This window comes from Aquarana catesbeiana, linkage group LG02 (genome assembly GCF_042186555.1).
Source record: "Aquarana catesbeiana isolate 2022-GZ linkage group LG02, ASM4218655v1, whole genome shotgun sequence".
Taxonomy (NCBI): domain Eukaryota; kingdom Metazoa; phylum Chordata; class Amphibia; order Anura; family Ranidae; genus Aquarana; species Aquarana catesbeiana.
Window position 1 is genome coordinate 779517893 of NC_133325.1, and position 23646 is coordinate 779541538.

General features: G+C 45.2%; 1 long non-coding RNA gene across 1 annotated transcript in view; it reads right to left on the minus strand.

Annotated features, from left to right (window-relative positions):
- LOC141129387 (uncharacterized) overlaps positions 1-23646 on the minus strand; it is a 419048-nt gene that overhangs the window by 334543 nt on the left and 60859 nt on the right. The gene's annotated exons all lie outside the window — the stretch shown is intronic.

Here is a 23646-nt window from a genome sequence, read left to right on the forward strand (position 1 = left end):
ACCCCTATTCAGACAGGGATGAGAGTTTTTATATCAGATCACCCTTCAGCTATAATCAGAATATACCAGGACCACCCATGAGGAAGGATTTTCACAGGGAAGCAGAAAGCCACGCAAGAAATCCAAATCCGGGCGCGGCTCCAGAGGGGGGTGGCGCGCCAGGAAAAAGAAAACGGGTTTAGTCGATAGTGGCATTTTTAATTTGAGCAATGTAGAACTAACCAAAGCTGAACAGTCAGTACTAGATAAAGGGCTAAAATATGTACCCCCTAAAAAATTAAACAAATTCTCAACTTTCATAGATGTACACAAATACATCAGAAAGTTGAATGTCCAGAGATACATTATGTCCAATCCCATTAGACCGAGGACTTTAGATATCACGTCGCATGTAGTGCACTCCGGCCTGGCTAATCCATCGCTGTTTAACCCCCCCTGCCCAGTGGCACCCTCTATCAAGGTCTTCCGAGATCTGGTCCTTAAGGATCTGGATAAGTTACCAAACAAAAGAATATATACGGACCCCAATTTAAAAATCGGGTTAAAGTCCCTTTGTGAACGCAAGAACCTCGTTATTCGCCCGGCAGACAAGGGCGGGGGGATCGTCGTTCTTAACAAAATAGACTATCATGCTGAGATGACTAAAATTCTTAGCGACACTGATACTTACCTTAAACTAACCAAAAATCCTACTTCAGATTTCAAAAAAGTTTTGGTGGATTTAGTAGATACTGGGTCCCAATTGGGAATTCTTGACAAAAAAGAGAAGAGTTTTTTGGTCCCAGTTGCTCCACGGATTCCTGTAATCTATTACTTACCGAAAGTCCATAAGAACGCCACTCAACCTCCCGGCCGACCTATTATTAGTGGTATAAATTCTATTACATCCCGTATTGGGAAATACATCGATTTCTTCCTTCAGCCATTAGTGAAATCTACACCTTCCTATCTTAAGGACACGAAGGATACTATTGCGAAGCTTGATCGTGTTGTTTATAGCGAGGACCTGATTTTGGCTACAGCCGATGTCAAGGCACTGTATACTTGCATACCCCACGATTTAGGGTTTGAAGCAGTTAATTCTTTTCTCTCCAGGAATAACACCATTCCGGGTACCCAGAAGAGGTTCATCATGAACTTACTGTGTTTTGCTACTAAACACAATTACTTTTGGTACAACGGTGACTATTACCTTCAAAAGAAGGGGGTAGCGATGGGGGCTAAATTTGCCCCCAGCCTGGCAAATATATTCATGGCCAAATGGGAGGAGGATGTCGTCTATGCCCTAGACCCACCGCAATTGGTGTTGTGGGCTAGGTACATCGACGACATCCTCCTCCTATGGAAGGGCAATATGCAATCTCTGGATGAATTTATTTGCACCTTAAATAACAACCAAATCGGGATAGAGTTGACTTATGAAGCCAGCCAGTCAACCATTCATTTTCTCGATTTAGAAATCTCGGTGGTCGATCACCACCTTTCCACCAAGACTTTCTTTAAGGTTACTGATCGGAATGGATACATTCCGACTGACAGCTGCCACCATGCAGCGTGGCTAAGGTCTATTCCCCGTAGTCAGATGTTGCGAATCAGACGTAACTGCTCGCAGCTTTCTGACTACTATGATCAAGCTGCCATCCTAAAGTCGAGATTTGTGAGCAAGGGATACGATGCATCTGAGATAGATAAAGTGATTCATAATATTTCCTTAATTGATAGGGACTCTCTCGTTTCTGAACAGTCGAAACCTACTGTAGAAAATAAACACAAATGGTCTTTCATTACAAACTTTTCCATACAACATAGGCAGATCAAGGATATCTTCCATAGGCACTGGAAGGTTTTAAAAAATGATACTGTCCTCGGACCAGCCCTCCCTGAACAAGCAGGTGTAATTTATAGAGGTGCCATGCCCCTAAGGGGACAGATAGCTCCCAATGTTACAGACCCCCCTTCAGTTCCTTCTTTTTTTCAAGATATGAAGGGTTTTTTCCCTTGCCGGAGATGTAAAGTGTGCAAGCACAATTCACTTAGGTCTCGGAAGATCGACATTTTTGGATCAACCACCACAGGTAGAGAATATTCTGTGAAACATTTTGTCACCTGTTCGACAAGATATATCGTATACCTCATTACCTGCCCTTGCGGGAAACAGTATGTGGGGCGGACGATCCGTACCTTCGCTGTAAGGGTTAATGAACATATTAAGTTTATAAAAAAAGGATGTCCAAATCACAGTGTACCTAAGCACTACCTGTTACATCATAATCGCGACCCTACTGGTACTAAATTTCAAATAATTGATAGGTTTTCCCCACATTGGAGAGGTGAATCGTGCATACGAGGAGTATCGAGGCTCGAAACTTTTTGGATACACCAGCTTAGATGTTTCACGCCACATGGCTTAAATGTGGAATGGGACATCAACTCATTTATTAATCAATCTTAGCCCTGGAACCCTCCCTCTCCTCCCCCCCTCCCCCCTCCCCTCTGTTTTTTCTGTTTTAAAATAGTTCTTTATTATTTTTGTCCCCATTATATTTACTCTAAATGCAACATTAACTAACCTAACTTACTCGATGATTTATTTGAGCGTTTCGATACAGCTCTCAACGTTTAGGCGGCCTAAATCTCTGGTCTTATTAGTATAAATTCTGCTCATCATAAGGTCCTGTGGTGTATATATATATTTTTTGCCCATTGGGACTTTTTCAGTCCTGTAATATTTTTATATTTTTTATAGTTAACTATCTAGTGCTTATTTGCACTATTTTATTTTAGTGTATTTTATTTGTGTTTCAACAATAGTGATTCCATCATATATATAGGTCAAGCTGACCGTTTGTCCTCTCTGGGACAGCTGTCTTTTATTTATCTTTTTTATATACTTCAATGGTTATTATTCTTTTCTCGTTTCTGTATTATTATTAATCAGACTGTATTCTGATTATATGCTATTTCCTAGTTTTTTGGCACAGCTATGATGTATACTGACTTCCGGACTAAACATCACATTTTTTATTGAGATAGTTAATTTATGTTAATTAAGTTTACATTTGGTCCGGTATATGGGACTTCTAATATTCCTATATGGTTTCCGACCTATTATACTCCCTCTTCCGGAAGTTCCGTTTGGAACGCACGTTGCGCTCCAACAGCCTCTGTGGTTTCCGTTTCCTAGGTGGACGCAATGATGTATACGTGGGGTTACGCTTAGACGTCACCACGTGATGTTGGTCACGTTTGCGTCGCCCAATGTGACGGTTTGCATTGGACGACCAGGAGAAGAGGGCGTCCCTTCACTGTATGAGCGCGCACTCTGATACGACACCTACATTGAGGCTTGGTTTTATGGAGGTTGTTCCACCTCCTAGCACCCCATTGGCTAACTCACTGAACACGTGTTCCTGAATGGAACGCACGCCATTAACCCAGGAAGTCAGTATCCAACAGCTGTTTAGGAGTAATTAATCAACTATATATATAAAAGCGTGGTGTTGGCAGGTTGGCACATACCCCAGCAGAAGTCTCTTCAGACGAAACGCGTCGGGTCTTTTTGCTGTACCCAGCCATCTTCACCACGCTTACCTTGTTACCTTTTTATTTGAATCGATTCCAATTTTTAAATAAGATTTTTTACGGATTGTTTTGTTGATCGTGATTGATCTAATAAATGCCCATTGAGAAACCAATTTTTCCGGATTTACACTATGTGGAGGTTCTCTGTCGTTGTTTCCTTTATGGTCCATGTATGCTGATGTATGCTGATGAAAACAACGATCGCATAAACCTACAGGACAAGCTCCAGGCTTTCCATCCCACGAGGACGGCTCCAGGTGTACCATCCACTTCCCTACTGTCACCTATCACGGGACAGTGCAAGCTCGTATGACTCACCGCCCACGGCTTGTGAGTCCACCGAAGTTGGTAAGAGTATTCTACCTTACATTTCCTTGAGTCTTTATGTTGTAAGGACACCTGCCTTGATCCCCTCTGAGTCGGATTAGCTTTATTAGAAGGATATTTTGCCTTGGGCCCTTTTATGTCAACTACATCAGGCAACATATGGACTGTATGATTTGAATCCTTATTACCTATATGGGATTAACACTTCCTTATTAATATGTTGGACAGTATCGTTACATTTCATTTCCAGCAAAATATAGACTTTTGAGTTTTTTTGTATATTTTTATGCACATTTGCACATTTTTCTTCGCACATTTGCACTTTTTTATAGAGTATTGTACTCTGTTAATACTTTAGAGTCATCATCACATCACTTTGTGTTATACATGTATCTGGTTTTGGACCAAGCCGAGGTTATAGGCCATTTTTAAATTTGAGCTTTACCCCCCCTTTGTTTCCAAAAACCCTTTATTCATCTAGTCACTTTAGCGCTACACTTTTTTCTTATATTGTTTATATCTCTAGATGGATTGTGACTGCCTGCTCCCCACGTGATGTTTTATAGCCCCCTATACATGGCGAGTTAAACACAGCGAAATTGGTTGCCTTATTTTACCATCCTGTCCCACGGTGTGTAGGAAATCTACAAAAGTGCTGCTTCACAGGATTACTGGAAGGGGGTTTTATGTAGCACTAAATAAACTTAGACTGTGGATATTACTATGGCACAATGATGTACAAGTAGTGCAGGGTGCAACCATTGAAGGATCTTTGTGGTGGGCTTGAACCCACTCTGTTCACCCGTTCCACATTTGACAGTGGAATTTTCGCCCCCCTATCGATGATGGTTCAACATGATGCAAAACCGTTACTCATGAAATAATATGTGCCTCCAGCGGATTGGAACCGCTGGATGATATACTACATGTTGATAGTTTGGGATTGTATGCTCACATCAAGTTGGGGATATGTGCAGCTGGGTGGGATGGGATATGTTGATTAGGTTTGTTTTTTGTGTTATGGGAAAGACAGTATTGAAGTGGTTATTATAAGAATAGACAGGCAACTTGTGCATAATAATGGTGTGTACAGCAGGAGACTGGCACAAAAAGGGGGAGGGTGGAGGGGTAATAGACCTCTTTGGCGTCACTGGTCCAGCCTCGGTGTCATATATAATCAGAGGGTGATATGACCAACATTAAATTTCTAACATGGAACGTACGTGGCTTACGTGATAAAGTTAAACGCATTGCTGCTCTAGCATTTCTTAAGTCGCAAAAAGCTGATATTATCGCATTAGTGGAAACCCACATAACAGGTCACTTACAGGTAGCTTTAAAAAGACCCTGGGTAGGATGGGTATATCATAGCACACATACTAATCAATCAAGGTGGGTATCGTTATTAATTGCCAAAAAAGTTCCCTTTGAGTTGGTGGCATTGGAGTCGGACCAGCAAGGAAGATACTTATTTATGCATGATATCATAGGAGGAAACTCACTATTGGTAATGGCAAGTTACATTCCTCCCTCTTTTACGGTAGAAGTAGTATTGAAAGGCTTAGCATTTATGGCTCAGAACCCGACGATCCCGGCAGTATGGATGGGAGATTTTAACCAAACCATGAATCCGACCTTAGATAGACCAGGGCAAGGGGATACATCCAGAAATCCATCACACCAAACCAGACTTAGTAGACTGCTCATGGAGTTTGATCTGACAGACGTGTGGAGATGGCAAAACCTGACAACAAAAGCATACACGTCTCACTCTGCTAGTTATAACACAATGTCCAGAATTGACCTTGTGCTTGTCTCAAACCCCCTACTTTCTAAAATTACTGGGTCAGGTATGGCTCCAAGAGCTCTATCAGATCACTTACCGTGCTGGATTACAGCCTCACTATTAAGAGCATCACCCACCTCTATTTGGAGACTCAACCCATTCTGGCTATCGGTTATACCTGATCTTGAAGGGATAGGAAGAGAGTTACAATATGTCTTAAATAATTCAAATGCCACAGAACCGGTTACATTGACATGGGATAGCTTTAAAAATCAGGCCCGCAGGATACTTACAACAAGAATAACTAGATTTAAACGTTCTTCTTAACTGCTTTTACAATTGACTACTGTAATGGAAATTTGTAAGTTCTGTATTTAATTGTATTGTATTTTGTATGTATTGCACACTGCCCTCACTGTGCAACAGCACTAATAATGTTTTCAGTAAATGTTTACATTCTTTCGAGTCCTGATTAGAATAAGCCTGCCTATGTAACGCCCCTTGTTATGATAAACCTACAATTGTAATATTAATGTGATACCTACGTAATCATGTGCATAAAAACCTTCAATTGCGTCATAATAAAGCAGAACAGTAATTTAAATAGATGCTGAGCGTATCTTTTGTGTCTGTTCCCTACTGCAGTAGTTATTATTAATTTGGAACCACTAATCAATATGAGGATAGGAGTTGCCTATCATCAATTCAACCACTACTACCACTACTGACAAACTGCAGGAACAGGAAAAGGCATATGCACAGGATCCCAGTAATGATAATCTTCATAAAGTACAACTGCAAACCAGAGTAGTATCCCAACTGCACATTAAGAAGGCCAAACAGGTGTTTTTCAGTAAACAAAGGATATTCGAACATGGGGAACAAGCGGGAAGATTACTGGCGTACCTAGTCAACTTAATGACAAACCCCAAGTTGTGGTATCCTTGGTTACACAGCAAGGGGACCTGATAACTGACCCACCTCAAGTAGCCGCTAGTTTCCAAAACTTCTATGGTGACCTATATAAAACGCAGAGTGCACACTCTGCGCAGGACATTAAAAACCACCTACACAGCATTCAATTCCCTAGACTTACCCCAGATCAGGTTAAGATACTGGAAGCCCCCATAACCCAAGAAGATATTTCAGAAGCAATGTCTCAGCTATCTAAATCCAAAGCCCCTGGCCTAGATGGCCTACTATTAGAATTCTACACTACGTTCTCTGACATACTAATGCCGAAATTGCAACAACTCTACCAAAATATATTTAAAAATGGAACACTCCCCCCCTCTATGCAGGAGGCACAGATAATAGTCTTGCCCAAACCAGGGAAGGATCCCTGATTTCCAGAGTCCTACCGTCCCATTTCTCTACTTCAAGTAGACATCAAACTATTGGCTAAAATTCTTGCATCTCGCCTTAACAAAGTTATACTTTCATTAATACACCCTGATCAAACTGGCTTCATGCCCGGGAAAAACACGGCCATGAACATAAGGAGGTTGTTTTTAAATCTTCAAGCACAGCATGATAACCATGGTACTAGAGTAATAGTTTCCTTAGATACCGCAAAGGCCTTTGATTCGGTAGAATGGCCATTTTTATGGGAATGTTTACAAGAATTCGGATTTGGGACAAACTTTATTAAGTGGGTGATAATACTATATCAATCTCCCAAAGCACGTGTCTTCGTCAATGGATGGCTATCTGGGCAATTACCTCTTGAAAGAGGCACACGCCAGGGGTGTCCTCTCTCCCCACTACTGTATGCCTTAGCGGCTGAACCATTGGCTATAGCCATAAGAGCAGCAACAGACATAGTTGGACTACGAGTAGGTAATTTCACGGAAAAGATAGGGTTATATGCGGATGACACTATATTATATCTAGCGGATCAGGGCCCGTCACTTCAGGCAGCACTGGAGATTATAGACAGAATGGGGAAATTCTCAGGACTATGCATAAACTGGGATAAATCCCAGATATTTCCCATAGACCATTTTCCTCCTGCCTACACACAACCGGATTTACCATTAGCCAGGGTAAACCTTATTAAATACCTCGGGGTACTAGTTGCAAGGGACCTAAAGGATTATGTTAGTAACAATATAGAACCGCTGTTTGCTATACTAAAAGCCAAAACACAAGCCTGGTCCAAACTGCCCCTGGGGGTAATGGGAAGGATAAATATCATAAAAATGATTGTTCTGCCTAAGATCCTATATATGGTATGGCACGCTCCCCTATACATCCCCATTGGGATCTTCAAAAAAATTGAATCTATACTGGATACATTTGTTTGGGGACATCAAAGACATAAATTGGCATGGCATATCCTTAAAAATCCCTCAGATTTGGGAGGAACCTCACTTCCAGATCTGCAGGAATATTATATAGCGGCGCAGTTATCACATATGCATCATTACCATAAGAATGAAATGCAGCGGTATAATATGTTGGTATCTAGTAGTCCTGGCAGTACTCTAACTTCACCTCTTCAGGCTATCTTTCGGGGAGGACAAATTAGTAAAAGAGTTCCACATTTCATCGATGGGGTACTTTTACATCATCAAAAAATATGGGGAATAGCTCTAAAGAAACTTAAAATGGGACATATACACTCTCACACCCCCTTGTGGGTCAATAATCATCTGGCAGAGCTTAAACAAATACCAGACCCTGCTATATTGGCTATTTATGGAATAATTTACCTGCATCAAGTAATGACTAACTCTAGACCTAAAACATTCCAATCTCTCAAATAAGATTATTCCATTCCCCACCAATTAATGTTTAGGTATTTACAGCTCCGGCATGCGCTACGCTCTCAATTTAGAGATGTGAGCTGTAATCTGGAATGCCCCAAATTCTAGATATAATCATGGGTTCCCAATCTCAAAAATTGATATCCAACCTGTACTATTCCATTAGACTACCTAGAATAACGGCAGTAGTACAAAAGGCCAAAGCAAGGTGGGAAGAAGATATGGGAGCTATTAGCGACTCAGACTGGGATGAAATACTAGAAAATGTTAAAACAACGTCTCCCAAACTTTCTGATTAACACAGTTATATATCGTTCATCAAGCCTACCTGACACCCAATAAATTAGCTAAGTTTCAACCTACATACAGGTCATCATGTCCTCTCTGTGCTGGCGAGTCAGGCCAATTTTATCACTTAATTTGGGAATGCCCTATCCTTCAGGTATACTGGATTCAAGTGATTAAGTTCCTACATGACCAAATGGGATCTCCGGTGGTACTAGACTCAAAATGATGTATTCTGGGCCTCTTTCCAGATACAGACATTGACAAATACCAAGCCACATTTATCTCCGAAGTTCTCTTTATGGCCAGAAAAGTAATAGCTAAAACGTGGCTGCAAAATATAACTCCCACCCAGGGGCGGATCCGGGGGGGGGGCAACGGGGCAATTGCCCCCTCCGAGAAATGCGGGTGAGTGAGAGAGCCGGCGGGCGGCTCCGTAAGTGAGAGAGCCGCCGGGCGGCTCCATAGGTGACAGAGCCGGCGAGCGGCTCCGTAAGTGAGAGAGCCGCCGGGCGGCTCCGCAGGAGAGAGACAGCGGGCTGGCCCAGTGGCTCAGTTGGTGAGATGTGCCGGCACCGCTCGATGTGTTTGTTGGCTGCTGGCCAATCAGGGAGCCGGCGGGCGGGGGAGCAGAGAGATGACATCATCTCTCACCGCCTGGCGCCCGCCCTGCATCCCTGCAGTTCTCTCCTCACCAAGTAGGCAGCTGCGGCAGCAGAGAGATTACATCATCTCTCTGCTGCCTGTCTCTGGGACGCAAGAGACCACCTTAGCAGGTGGCAAGTGACAATCTTCATCTGGTGACAGGCGACCTGGCAAGTGACAATCCGCAACATGTGGCAGGCGATGTGGCAAGTGACAATCTGCATCTGGTGACAGGCGACGTGGCAAGTGACAATTCGCAACATGCGGCAGGCAACGTGGCAAGTGACAATCTGCATCTGGTGACAAGCGACGTGGCAAGTAACAATCCGCAACATGTGACAGGCGACGTGGCAAGTGACAATCTGCATCTGGTGACAGGCGACGTGGCAAGTGACAATCCGCAACATGCGGCAGGCGACTTGGTAAGTGACAATCTGCATTTGGTGACAAGCGACGTGGCAAGTGACAATCCGCAACATGTGGCAGGCAACGTGGCAAGTGACAATCTGCATCTGGTGACAAGCGACGTGGCAAGTGACAATCCGCAACATGTGGCAGGCAACGTGGCAAGTGACAATCTGCATCTGGTGACAGGTGACGTGGCAAGTGACACACTCGGGGCTCCCACTGATTCTGCATTATGGTGAGTTAAACTATTTAATTTTTTATAACAATATAATAATAGTAATAATGCGCTTCAATCATCCTGACACTATAACAACCATGGTGCCGTGATGATTGAAGCGCCAACACCAGCCATTTCCCCGATAGACGTACCCCAAAAAAATATATTTTCTGGCAGTGCCCCTCCTGAGACTAGACTCTGGATCCGCCCCTGCTCCCACCTTATCAAGCTGGAAAAGGGATTTTAACAATTCTCTCCCATATAAACAACTGATATATAAGCACAGAGGTTGTATTCACAAGTACTCAAGGATATGGGATAGGTGGCTGGGGGATGGGGAGACTTGTGTATAGAAATACGAGATCTTTGTCAATAGTATCTGGTATCCCAATTTGCATATGTATGGTATTTGGATGACGAACAGGTAGAGCTGGAGGTTGAGAAGGAACAACAACAAGGACAAAAGTGATTATCTTATTGCTGTATTTTTTTTTAATGAGTTAGCAAGCCATCATTACATTGTACCACTGGTTGTAAATGTACTGCTTGTAATTGTACTCAAAGCATATATACATGTCTCATACTTGTAGTTCATTGTCTGTCTTAACTTAAAGATTGATTTCCTAACAAAAAAAAAAAAAAACGGGGCCAGCAACAAATGTGTCCACAGGCAAAGGTGGACGTGGTGGCAGTAGTGTATTTAGGTTTTGTGCTGCCCTAGGCCTGACTAAACTCGTGCACCCCCTAATTTAAATATGACCCACCCCTTCCTGTCAAGGCCACCCCTTGCTATTTAAGACCCGCTCTGAAATTTTTCGTGTGGGGACACTAGTTCTGAGGACCTGAGGGGGGGGCAATGGATTCCCTTAATTTGCATAGATTTCCTCTGATTTCCTGTTTGGCTATGGGGCAGGAAGTGAAGGGAAATCTCTGCAATGGGATACATGGATGGTAAAAAATAAACTGACAGGGGTTATAACCCTCCATTACTCTATTCAAAATGAAAAAAAAATATGTTGCCTATAGTTCTACTTTAAGCACACATTTCTGATAATTTTATGGAGAGGACTAAGAAGATATAACCATGCCAATGGTGCAGCAGAAAACATATAGCACAGTGAGGAAGGTTTGTGGTCCAGGATGATAGGACAGTCAAACTAGAAGCGGCGCCCCCCCTCCCCACAGTTGCAGATTGACCGCCGCCCGCATACCGGAAACAGTGCGGACGCTAGACTAATTTGCCTCTCAGCCCAGTCCACTCCATAAGACTGGTGCTACACTAACAGTGTAGCGCAAGCTGGCGAGGACTCTTTCTGTGCTGCCCCCCTGCAGAGTGCTGCCCTAGGCCTGGGCCAGGATACAGTGTTGCGTGGTGGTCATTCCTCAGGCAGGGCATCATTTCCTCTGTTTAGTGATTTTGCCCTTGCTATCCAGCCACAGCTTGCAGAGGAGGCTGTGGACTGGGTTACTAAACCTTCCTCATCCTCCTCATCCTCTGTTATGCAAGACAATTGTGCAGTCCCCTGCAGTTGCCAAAGTGGATAAACCTGGCTCCTTGTCCAGATCTATTCCTGCCATAGCCTCAACATCAGCCATTGAGGAGTCAGCTGAGTTATTTGACCAAAGCGTCAGCCACTTGCTCCTTGATGATGCCCAGCCATTACTGGATTCAGATGTTGGTTCTGAGGTTGAGGATGACAGGAACATGAGCCTAGAGAAAGGGAGGAACAATGGTAGATAAATTGGCATTCATGTTCCCCAAGCTGCAGCGTATTCCCAAGTTGTCTCCAGTGGTAATGATGAAGTTAGAGGAGATGATGATGATGAGGTCACTGATGTGACTTGGGTGCCAGACAGAGCAGAGGAGGAAACTGAAGGTGAGGACAAAAATAGGCTCCCAGAGATTGACGCGAAAATTGCCAACATCCCTAAACAGTAAAGACAATAAGAACCTCAAGAAGTGGGATTTTAAGGGCAATTATAGAAATAGATAGAAAGTTGTATAAAAAAATTATATTGAATTTATTAATACAAAAAGTTTAAAAACCAGACTTTGAACAAAAGACAATCACATAGGTATAAAAAATATTGTATACAGTAATTGACAGTGGTGGCAAAGAAATCCCACTACATAAATGCTCATCATCCGTGAGTGAGAGTCCAACGCGTTACAAAATAAATATAATCTTCATCAGGGACAATTTGCCATTTCTGAAAATGTAAAATACAATATAAATACATGAAATACAAAAATATATCATATAATATAAGACTGACAGGATGTATAGAACCCCTGTCAGAATATACAAAAACTTACATGTCAAAAAGCAGTGATTTGAGCAAAGGATTCCTATACACCATCAGACATCCACAAAGCTTGTATTGGCCTTTCAACATACAAAAAAACCCCAGGATATTGTAATCCAATAGAGGCTCCAAAATAGTAGAAGCGTGATAACACCTTAGAAAACAATGGCCAAGGGCAGCGAAAAAGGGGGACCTATAAGAAAAATTCAACATGTGATAAATCTCCTAGCCTGGACAAACACAAAATGGAAAAAATAATTGTAGTTGGGCAAATAGGTCTACACTCCAAACTTGGGCAAAATACAGGGTAAACCCCCATCCACCCCTCAAAGACCGAGGGGCCAGGGAGGCTAAATACCCCCGATGCCACAAGTATGGGGGTGGCCATTATAATCAAAAATAAATGGTCCACAGGATGAAAGTAATATTAACATAAATAATACTTACAAGTTATTGCGTCCAAGCCACGACCTCAGGGTGAGGTTGCTCCAAATGGAATAATCCAAACCACCAGAGAGGACAGAGATAAAAATTCTCAGCCCTACGCGGTAATAAAGGGGGAAAACCATCTAGAAAATAGAACACAGAAACTATTAATAAACAATTTAAAAGACCAAAATTGACCATAAAAAATAATTAGAAATAGAGAAATGAACTCCACAAAGGCGAAAACGTACAGTGGGCATAACACCCCTCCACAAGTGGAGCCCAAAAACTCCCCTCCACAAGTGGAGCACAAAGCGTCAAACCCCAGGAGTAGGATAAGCTAAACAAAAAATGTCCAGAGGAGCTGTGCTTACCAAAAATGCTGAGTATTCCGACGATTCCACCTAAAGCAGCCGAAGGGCCGTGGTGACACCTAAATGAGAGAGAGAGTTTAGTCCTTTCCTCCCCAAAACAATGTATTCGACATCCTAATAGGATGTCAAAGAATAGGAATGGCAGCTCTGGGGTTCCCGGTGTCTTCCTTATACAGCCCAAGCTCTAAACTATAAGAGCCTCGTGGAGCGTCAGGAGGCGACACCACACAACGTACAGGCGATGACGTCATCCCCAAGCGCCGCTCCAGCGGAAGATTCATTAGCGAAGCGAAGAAAAAACATTCAAACAGCTGACGGTAAATGACCCAAGGTGAGCGCGGCTAGCCAACGCAGCCCCGCCCACCTGGGTCAAACCGACCAATGCGATCCAGGATGTGAGAGCGGAGGCACCACTGCTGACAGTGAATGCCGCCGCAGGTCACATGAAACTGGACAAAGCAAACCCGGAAATAACAATTAAAGGCAGCTCTGTGATCCAAGGGGCTTTGCTGCCAGGGATAACCATGTGATTGCCTGATAATACAAAAGTATAATTTAGATGGGGGCACTCAATTGAGTCCAAAAATATAGATAGAATGACAGGTGAAGAACATTGATTGAATATCAGGGTATCCCAGATAAAGATGAAATAACAATATATCTACTACTAAGAATAATGATAATGGACCCCCCATTGACGAAAATGATCGGGCTAGATGGAGAGATGGAAAAAACCAAGTCCAATGCAAGGGTATAAGGAAAAAAGACCCTGAAGGGAAAATTTTCCAATAGAGGAGGAACCAATGACCCCCGACACAGAAACTGAAGGTGAGGCGGCACAACCCCAAGGAGGCCGACATCAAAAAAGAGTAGAGAGCAGCCTATTCCATCACATTCTGCAGCTGTTATCTCCCGGCCCACTCCCCAAAGCTCAGCTGTCTGGGCCTTTTTCAGCATATCTGCAGCAGATTGCACTGTTGCTATCTGCAAACTGTGTTTCAGGCACATCAAACATAGCAAAAACACCAACAGTTTGGGTACCACATGCTTAACAAGACATTTAACATCCAACCACTCAGCCCATTGGCAGGAGCACCTAAAAGCCACACAAAAGGAGCAAAAATCTGTCCCTCCTTCTTACCCACTTCAGTCTGCCCCTGCAATACTGAGTCATTACCTCTCAGCAGCCTCCACTGACAGGGATGATGGTATAGCACAGATTGTTCCAGGTCCTAGCAGCACATCTGCCAGCAGCACACCACCAGCTGTGGACTGTAGCTGGCAATTCCACTGCCCCATCTGCTGCAGTGGAAAAAAAAACAGTACCTGCCACCCACATGCCCAGCGTCTGAATGCAAGCTTGTCAAAGCTGTTGGCTCTCCAACTTCTGCCTTTTCAGCCTGGTGGATTCTGCCCCCTTCTGTGAATTTGTGCTATACCACAATGGCAGTTTCCCAGTCGCTACTACTTTTCACGTAAGGTTGTTCTATCTCTCTACCATCACGTGGAAGGGAATGTTCTGGCATCGTTGGGCAAGACAGTCAGCCGTAAAATCCACCTTACTGCTGAAACGTGGTCCAGCAAGCATGGGCAGGGACGATATATTTCTTTCACAGCACACTGGGTAATGCTGCTTGCAACTCGAAAGGATGCAGGACAGGGCTCGGTGCTGCAGCTTGTTGTGCCCCCACATCTCCATACAGCTGATGTTGATGATGCTAGACCTGTGAGCTCTACCCCCTCCTCCTCCTCTGCCACCCCCATTCCCTCCTCTGTATAATTGTCCTATAATTGTACCCCCTAAGCGTTCAAAGGGCTATTCCCAGAGTCAGGCTAAAAGGTGCCATGCAGTGCTTCAGCTGGTGTGTTTAGGGGACAGGAACCACACCGGAGCAGATATTCTTGCAGCTCTGCAGGGACAGGCCCAGAGGTGGTTCACACCACGCCAGCTTAAGCCAGGAATGGTGGTGTCCAATAATGGCTCAAACCTCCTGTCCGCCCTTAGATAGGGAAAGTTAACACATGTTCCATGCCTGGCACATGTCCTCAATTTGGTGGTGCAGTGTTTCCTAAGTACAAAACCAGGGTTGCAAGATGTACTAAAGCAGGCCAGAAGAGTCTGTGGCCATTTCAGGTGGTCATACACAGCCAGTGCTCGAATGGCTGAAATTCAGCGGGAATTCCACCTGCCCGTAAACCTGATTTGTGACATGCCCACCAGGTGATACTCAACTTTGGGAATGCTGCAGTGGCTATACATGCAGCAGAGGGCCATCAACGAGTACCTGTACCAGTACGGCACAATGACAGGCTCAGGCTGCCTCTGCTTTTTTTCCCTACACCAATGGCTGATTATTAAGGATGCATGGACTGTATTGTCACCATTTGAGGAGGCCACTAGGATGGTGAGCTGTGACAGTGCATGCACCAGTGACACAAACCCTGTTGTGTTCCTGCTGGAGAAGACTCTGCATGGCATTATGGACAGGGCACTGGAGGCAGAGCAGAAGGAGGAAGAGGAGGACTTCTTTTCCTCTCAAGGCCCACTTTATCCAGACACCATCATTCCTATGTCACAGAACACACAGAAGGAGAGAGGGGAGGAGGAGGAGGATTCGGGCACTTTCATAGGCTTCGAAGAAGAGGAAGACATGCGTCAATCTGTAAGCGTTGCCTTTCCAACCCCAGGACCCTTGGGAGCAGTACGTGGCTGGGAGGAGGAAGTTCCAGATGCTGTCATCCTGAGTGACCCTGTGGAGTCTGCTTCTCAAGCCTCTGCAAATTTGAGGCGCATGGGACACCTCATTCCTCAAAGCCTTCGAAAGGACCCAAGAATACGTGGCATAAAGGAGAAGGATGATTACTGATTGGCAACCCTCCTTGACCACCGTTATAAGGGGAAGGTCTCAGAACTCATCCCGTTCCCACAGAGAGTGCAGAAGATAAAATCTCTTGAGGACACATTAAAGAGGATTTTTTTGAACGTTTTTCCTGACTCCAGTAGGTTACAGTGTCCTGGAAAATGTAGTTTTGTGTCTTCTGTTGGTCAAGAGAGGAGTGTTGGAGAAGGCACCCACCTAAGTGAGGCAATTCGGAATTTTTTTAGTCCTCGCCGCCCAGGGCTGTCAGCTTCCACATCCCATCGTCAGCGTCTGCATCACAGGGTGGACGATTACCTCGGGGCCAAAACAGAGATGGAGAGCTTTCCAGCTGACGATCCACTGAATTACTGGGTCATGAGAATAGACCACTGGCCAGAACTTGCCCAGTATGCTATTAAGTTGTTGGGCTGTCCTGCATCCAGCGTGCTTTCAGAACGGGCATTCAGTGCTGCAGGAGGTTTTGTTACTGATCATAGAACGCGTCTGTCCACAGACTCCGTGGACCATTTGACTTTTATAAAAATTAATCAGTTCTAGATTACTAGCTATGAAGCCCCTGATGCCGATGTCACTGATTAAGTCTTTTTGGGATGTGGAATCTCTCGCAGGACTTCGAGGCTGCCTAGCTTTGAAGGTATTCAATCATTTCATCTGGAAGAATGTTTTTGGTATAGGTTTCATAGGCACAATTAACACCCAAAGACCAATTTTTCTGCACCTGTTTGACAGGTGCATATTATTGCAATTTTTTACAGCAAGGCCAATTCTTGCTTTCATCAAGATTACCTCTATAGGGTTACGGTAGGAAGGCGCCACTGACACCCAAAGACCAATTTTTATGCACCCGATACTTCTATCCAAAGTCAAAGTGACACCAGAATGTATCTAAAAAAATCTCTAATCTTGTTCCCAGTGCACTACATTGTGGCCTCATCATACACACTGGGTCCTCAGCTGTTGCTGAGCAAAATAAAGGCAGCTTGAAGGGAAAATGTCATTTTTTTTTTTTTACTTTATAAATGCAATTATTGCTGCAGCACATTCTAGACATGGTACAGATCTGCCACTTTACAGGTAGACTAAGGGGACCCCCCAGGCACTATATTGAAAGGAAATTTTCTTTTTTATGCTTTCACTTTAAAAATAAAAAAATCACTGCTCATTTAAAAATTAAGTTTTTCACAAACTTTTTTTTTTAATTGATACATGTCCCCCAGGGCAGGACTGGGACCCATATAACCATTGTATGCCCAATTACTTGCATTTAAGCCTTCAAAATGGGCACTTTTAATTTTTGATGTTCAGGGCCCATTGACTTTAATGGGGTTCGTTATTCGGGTCCGAACTTTCGCGGTGTTTGAAAGTTCAAGTGCGAACCGAACAGGGGTGCATTCAGCCCATCCCTAACCCATAGCTGGTGTGCATAGACTTTCTGTGCTTGGAGCCTGATCTAAATGGACAGGGAAACATCCTGGTAGTGACTGACCATTTCACTCGGTATGCCCAGGCGTTTCCCTCAAGGGATTAACGAGCATCCATGGTGGCTAAGTTGATAGTGGAGAAATTCTTTGTGCATTATGGCCTGCCTCAACGCATCCACTCCGATCAAGGGAGAGACTTTGAGAAGAGCCACATCAAAAAGCTTTTAGACTGTTGGGCATTAAGACGTCTAGAACCATCCCGTGCCATCTTCAACCAGAGAGATTCCACCGAACCCTCCTGGATATGCTCGGGACTCTAACTTCTGAACAAAAGCAACACTGGAGAAAGCACATAGTGGCCATTGTGCATGCTTATAACAGTACCGCAAATGATGCCACAGAATACTCTCCCTATCGTCTGATGTTCGGACGGGAGGCCCAGCTGCCAGTAGACTTGGCCTTTGGCACATCTTTAGACCATACTTCAGCAACCTCCCAGGGTATGTGGACTGCTTACGGAAAAGTCTGAAGACCGCCTATGACAAGGCCCAAGCTGTCTCAAATGCCAGAGGACGGAGGAACAAAAGAAACTTTTGACCTCAGGGTATGGGTGCAAGACTTACAACCGGGTGACAAGGTACTGCTGAGAAACCTGGGTGTCCCTGGAAAGCACAAGTTAGCTGACTGCTGGAAGTCGCAGCCCTATCTCATTTGCAAGCAGTTGCCAGGACTTCCAGTTAATCAGATTCGTCCAGAAGGGAGCACAGGCCCGCTGAAGACTTGGAATTGTAACCATCTGTTGCCTCTGTCAGATGCAGTTCATGTGCCATCACAGTAACATTCGCAGTCTACACCCATGACCAGTGACTAGGTCTAAGTTGGTGCCTCTTGCTGAAGAGGATGAGAATAGCGAGGATGAAGAGATGGGAATGGATTGGCTGTGGCCGTCCCACATAGGTGTGCGCAGCCTAATGCATTAGGGTGTGCACCCTTAAGCTCAAACACACATGCGTGTGTATGTATCTACATATATATGACCCCGGCACATTGATCTCCCTGCTGGCACAGTGAAAGAGAAAAGGATAAACACTTCTCTTATGGCAGAGCCGGTAAGAGGGAGATCTTTCCCATGTTCCAGTTGCTACACAGAATGATAACACTAATGCGCATGGGGGGATTAGGGTGTGCCAGGGCACACCCGGCACACCCTGTGCGCACACCTATGCCGTCCCAACAAACAAGGCCTGTCACCCCCCCTTCTTCTTCTCCCAAAGTGATCAACACCGGGATAGTCAGGCCAGAGGCTCCTGAATTTGTGCCTCAGAGTCCACCTTGTGAAGAGCTAGAAGACCCTCAATCTTCTCCCCAAACAGCAGACCCAGAGGACTTGTCATCCTTCATTGAAGAGGAAGTTGGTATGCAGGGGGAAGAAAATGCTGTAAATGAAGAAGAGACCAGTGTGCCTGAAACCCCAGAGCCTAAAGAACAGCGAGAGTGGAGGGTTATTCACCCACCCAAAAGACAACATATGACACTTTGGGTGAAAGCTCTGAGGAGGTCATTCTCACTGCAAAAAGGACTCTTGTAGCACCTGATCCTTCCATCGCAGATTTGGTGGAGGACAATCCCAACTCACCCCCTGGCACATCTAGCTGGGCCATACTAATTCAGGTGGCCTGTAGGCGGGACAACCTCCCCTCCTATGCTAATTGGTGGGAAGCTCCTCTGTCAGGGTTTTATGCAGATGTGAACTGTTTGATTTCCTGCGTACATTAACCTGCTTTCCTCTGCTTGTGTATATATAGGGCATGTAACAGGTTATGGACTCTTTACCTCCTTTTGGAGGACCAAATGTTCCTTGGTGGGGGGAGTGTGTAGCGGGGACCACTCTGTTACCCGCAGCCCTACACCTCCCGCCATCCCCGGCAGCGGCAGCAGGGCTAAAGACTGACACAGGCACTGAGGGAGAAGGCGCCTGTCAGTCCCTGCGGGGGATTTCTCCCCCTCCCTTTCTCTCTGTGGTGTGATGAGCGGCGCTCGCACACAGGCATCCGCCCCTCTGTTTTCTTTTGTCTTCCTATTTTGTAAGGGAGAGAGAACCAATCATCAGGGAGCAGCAGCAGAGGACGCTGGGACATGAAGTCCCAGCACAGAGCAACCTAATTGACTTGTAAGGCAGTGGGACTACAAAGCCGATTGTGCACTGCAACAGAGGGGGCTGGCTAAGGACTTCATTTTGGAAGGCTGAGGGGAGATCTCCACAAGGCAGAGAGGGAGACGGACGTATTCAGAGACTGCTGTGAGACGGTTCCAGAGACTGCTGTGAGACGGTTCCAGAGAGTGCTGTGAGAGGGTTCCAGAGACTGCTGTGAGACGGTTCCAGAGACTGCTGTGAGATGGTTCCAGAGACTGCTGTGAGACGGTTCCAGAGACTGCTGTGAGACGGTTCCAGAGACTGCTGTGAGACGGTTCCAGAGACTGCTGTGAGATGGTTCCAGAGACTGTTGTGAGACGGTTCCAGAGACTGGGTGAGAAGGGGTGTCCCACCAGAGAGACACCTCCAGTGCATCTCCATGCAGCTAAGGGCGAGAGGTGATCGAGTCTCAAGGTGGCCAAGCCGGCCGCTGAAGAACTACCTGTCAGGATATCCCTCCTTCTTCTTTGGACGCACGACAGGCGAGAGGGCAAATTACCCACTTTGCTGATGCGCTACCCACTTTTGAACACTATAGGCAGACATAGTTTGGAAGTGCAAAGAGGACCTGTTACTGCCAGATCAAATCTACTGTGCTGCCTAGTGATTTCCTTTTGCTGGATTCTAAGGATTTGTTGCCTTCTATGAGCTCCACCTGCCAGTGAAGATAATTGCAAGGCCTTGCACTTTGAACATTGCTATTTCATTTCCCTTAAAGGGGACACATCACTGGTTTTTATAATACCTCATTGCTCATTAATATTAATGGTACTATAGGCCAGCCTGGGGTTCCCCTTTAGCCGTAGTATTATTTACAGCAGTCAATAGCTTGCTTGGGGAGTCCATTTATTACTGTTATTGCTGTGTACATTGGTATTATTCACTTATTGTTGCAAATTGTTATTGCCTGTTTTGAGAACAATTTCAGCCAAGTCTTGGCTGTTTATCCACAACTTGGCTGACCAATATCCTTTTAAGTTTTTTATTTTCTCTTGACTAAGTAAATTTGAGAGAGCTTAAACAGTTTGAACTGTGTCTGTGTGTCATTACTGTACAATTCCATTAACCACATTGCCAGGTATGCCAGTAGGGTTTGAGACACTTCTTGGGGTTGAAAGGCAGAGTAATGCTCTGTACACACGAGCGGACTTTTCGATCGGACTGGTCCGACGGAACGAATCTGGCGGACAATCTGACCGTGTGTGGGCTTCATCGGACCTTCAGCGGACTTTTTCTGTCGAAAATCCGACGGACTTTAGATTTGGAACATGCTTCAAATCTTTCCGCCGGACCCAGTTCCTATCGAGAAATCTGCTCGTCTGTATGCTAGTCCGACGGACCAAAGACAACGCTAGGGCAGCTATTGGCTACTGGCTATGAACTTCCATATTTTAGTCCGGTGTACGTCATTACGTAAGAATCCGTTGGACTATAGTGTGATCGTGTGTAGCCAAGTCCGTTCGTTAGAAAGTCCGTGGGAACTCTGTCGAAAGTCTGTCGGAAAGACTGTCGGCCTTTTGATGCTGAAAAGTCCACTCGTGTGTACACGGCATAACAGACTAAACAAAGCGCTACATTTCTAACCTGGATTTTAGCTTTAAATATTACAGGTGTAGCACCCCCTGACCCCGAGGCATGGCGATACCCCCAGAGAAAGGGTGGGCTGACATTTCACCTCAGCGGTAAATTTCTAGGCATAGTAGGACATGTGGAAAGATGGGCACCAATCACTTTTAGGTAAAACAGAAAGTGTTTTATTACACGCAGTCAAATGGGAGAGAGGGTTAGGGCTACTGATGCTCAGGATTAAAGCAGAACTCTGGTACTCCATGCATGACATTACAGGAAAAAGAGTCCTTAAGTCAGGACCTACCTCCCTGTTGTAGGATTCTCTAGCAATCAACAACAGTAGCAGCAGCTTCCATCTTCTGCAGGAAACTACATCCTGCATCCAGTGAAGATCAGCAGAATAAGGTCTCATCTCCAGACCTCATCGCTTCCCAGCCCCCTTCAGGATAGGCTGGTCCAAATCATCAGCTCCATCACGTGCGTCCTCAGGCCAGAACTGAGGAGGAAGAGAGCTTGCATCAGCCAGCCTCAAATATTTATACCCTTTGGCACAATGCACTACTGGCAAAGTAAACTCCTAGTAGTGGGCTGGAAAAAGATATGAATATTCATAATCCATACATACTGTAAGATATCTCACTAATACTAGAGTTGACAGTGCCACCTACTGAGAGCAGGGAGAACTGACAGCCGAGATGAACTTAGAGGGAACTGGGCAAACCACAGACTACAAATTAGCATTGGCTTGTGAGTGGGGTGCAGCGTGGTGCAGCGTAAATAATTTACACAGTCGGGTGCAATAAAATACTTGTATTGAAGCAATGCAACAGTTCACAACAAACCAGGTGGGAAGGCTGCCCAACCGGGTGCACTCACGGTTTTCAGCAACGTAAAGAGGACTGGTTCCAGCCAAACAGCTTCTGAGATGTCCAAAAGAGTTGCGTTCCTATGCTTTCCCTCCTTGTCAGGAACCTTTCCCTAACAGACAGGGTGCCTTTCCCTACATTACCCACTCCCATAAAGTGCACCAAACCCAGGGGCCAGGGTCCTAAATAGATTCTGCCACACCCAAGATGGCCACGATAGTCACATGGATGGCCAGAATCCAATCAGATCACTCCCCTAGTGACCCAGAAAACCACAGAAGAACCCTTTTCCTCATGATTTCCTCTCCCTCTGCATTGCCGCTGCAGTTGAGCGCCATCTGCAGGGGAGACAACAGACTGCACCGGCCTACAGGCTGATTACAGCCATGCAAAACTAAGTTTAGACACTAAAGCCTAAGTCAGGGTGGCTACACAGGTCTTTAACCACTTGCCGACCGCGCTATAGAAGAATGTCATCTACAGCGCGAATGGCAAGTTCTCCCCTTCCACGCCTGCTGTTGGGCAGGGGCGACGCACTCTGTGATCACAGTGTCTGGAGGACACTGCTGTTTAGAGATTGAGGTAAAGAGCCAATCAGTGGCTCTTTACCAAGTGAACAGCTGTGTCCAATCACAGCTGATCACGGATGTAAATATAAGCCAGTTATCTGCTCTCCTTTCCTCATGCTGACAGCACGAGGAGAGGAGAAGAGAGCCGATAACCGGCTTCTCTAAAGGGGACATTTAGCCCAGGTTCACACTGACAGTGGGAATGTAATTGTGTGAGTTCAGCTGAGCTAGAAAAGAAAGAGGGCGCACCAACCTAGTACATTACCACTGATAAACTTTAATGCAGCATAAAAACAGTAAAAATTATACTCACAAACGAGCTAGTATAAATAGCTTTCAAAAGGGAGCAAAGGCGCTGTTTCTGTGGATCGACACCCCAGGACCTGTTGCCGAGAGGATAAGACCAGCGCATATGGCTGATGGCTTACGCGTTTCGGGGGAGCACCCCTTTCTTCAGAGCCTAAGCGGGCAATGGTTGGTCTCTCGAATTGCTCTCTCTATAAATGTATGTATGTGCCTGTGTCTACCCCACCCAATTAGTGGCGACGGCGCCTCCCACAGATATTAGGTACCACCCACCCATTCGGGTTAACCCTCTCTATCCCATCCCTCTGAGTGTGATTCCCCATTTGTAGCCAAAATATAGAGGGCAAACATCACTCTATGTAATCTGCTAAAAAGATAGTGGTAGTAGTAATACTAGTACAAAAAGAAATTGATTGAAAAAATGAATAGATATAAATAAAAATATAGAGACACTGGACCAGTAGATCAATTTCACTCTCACCATATGCTATGTGCAACAGGGCAGGGGAAGGGGGATTGGGTGCGCCAAAACAAAGACACCTCACCTCCTTCATGCAGCTCTACTTGTGTCCCCATGCCTCTGATCTACTAGGGTGGATGATGCCGGGCTCCTCCGGCTCCCAGGAGCCATAATAGTGCTGCATGCCATGTGTGGAACGCACGCCATTCAAAAGGCCAGGAAGTGCGGGCGTACCTGCGTTCCACCCGCAACTT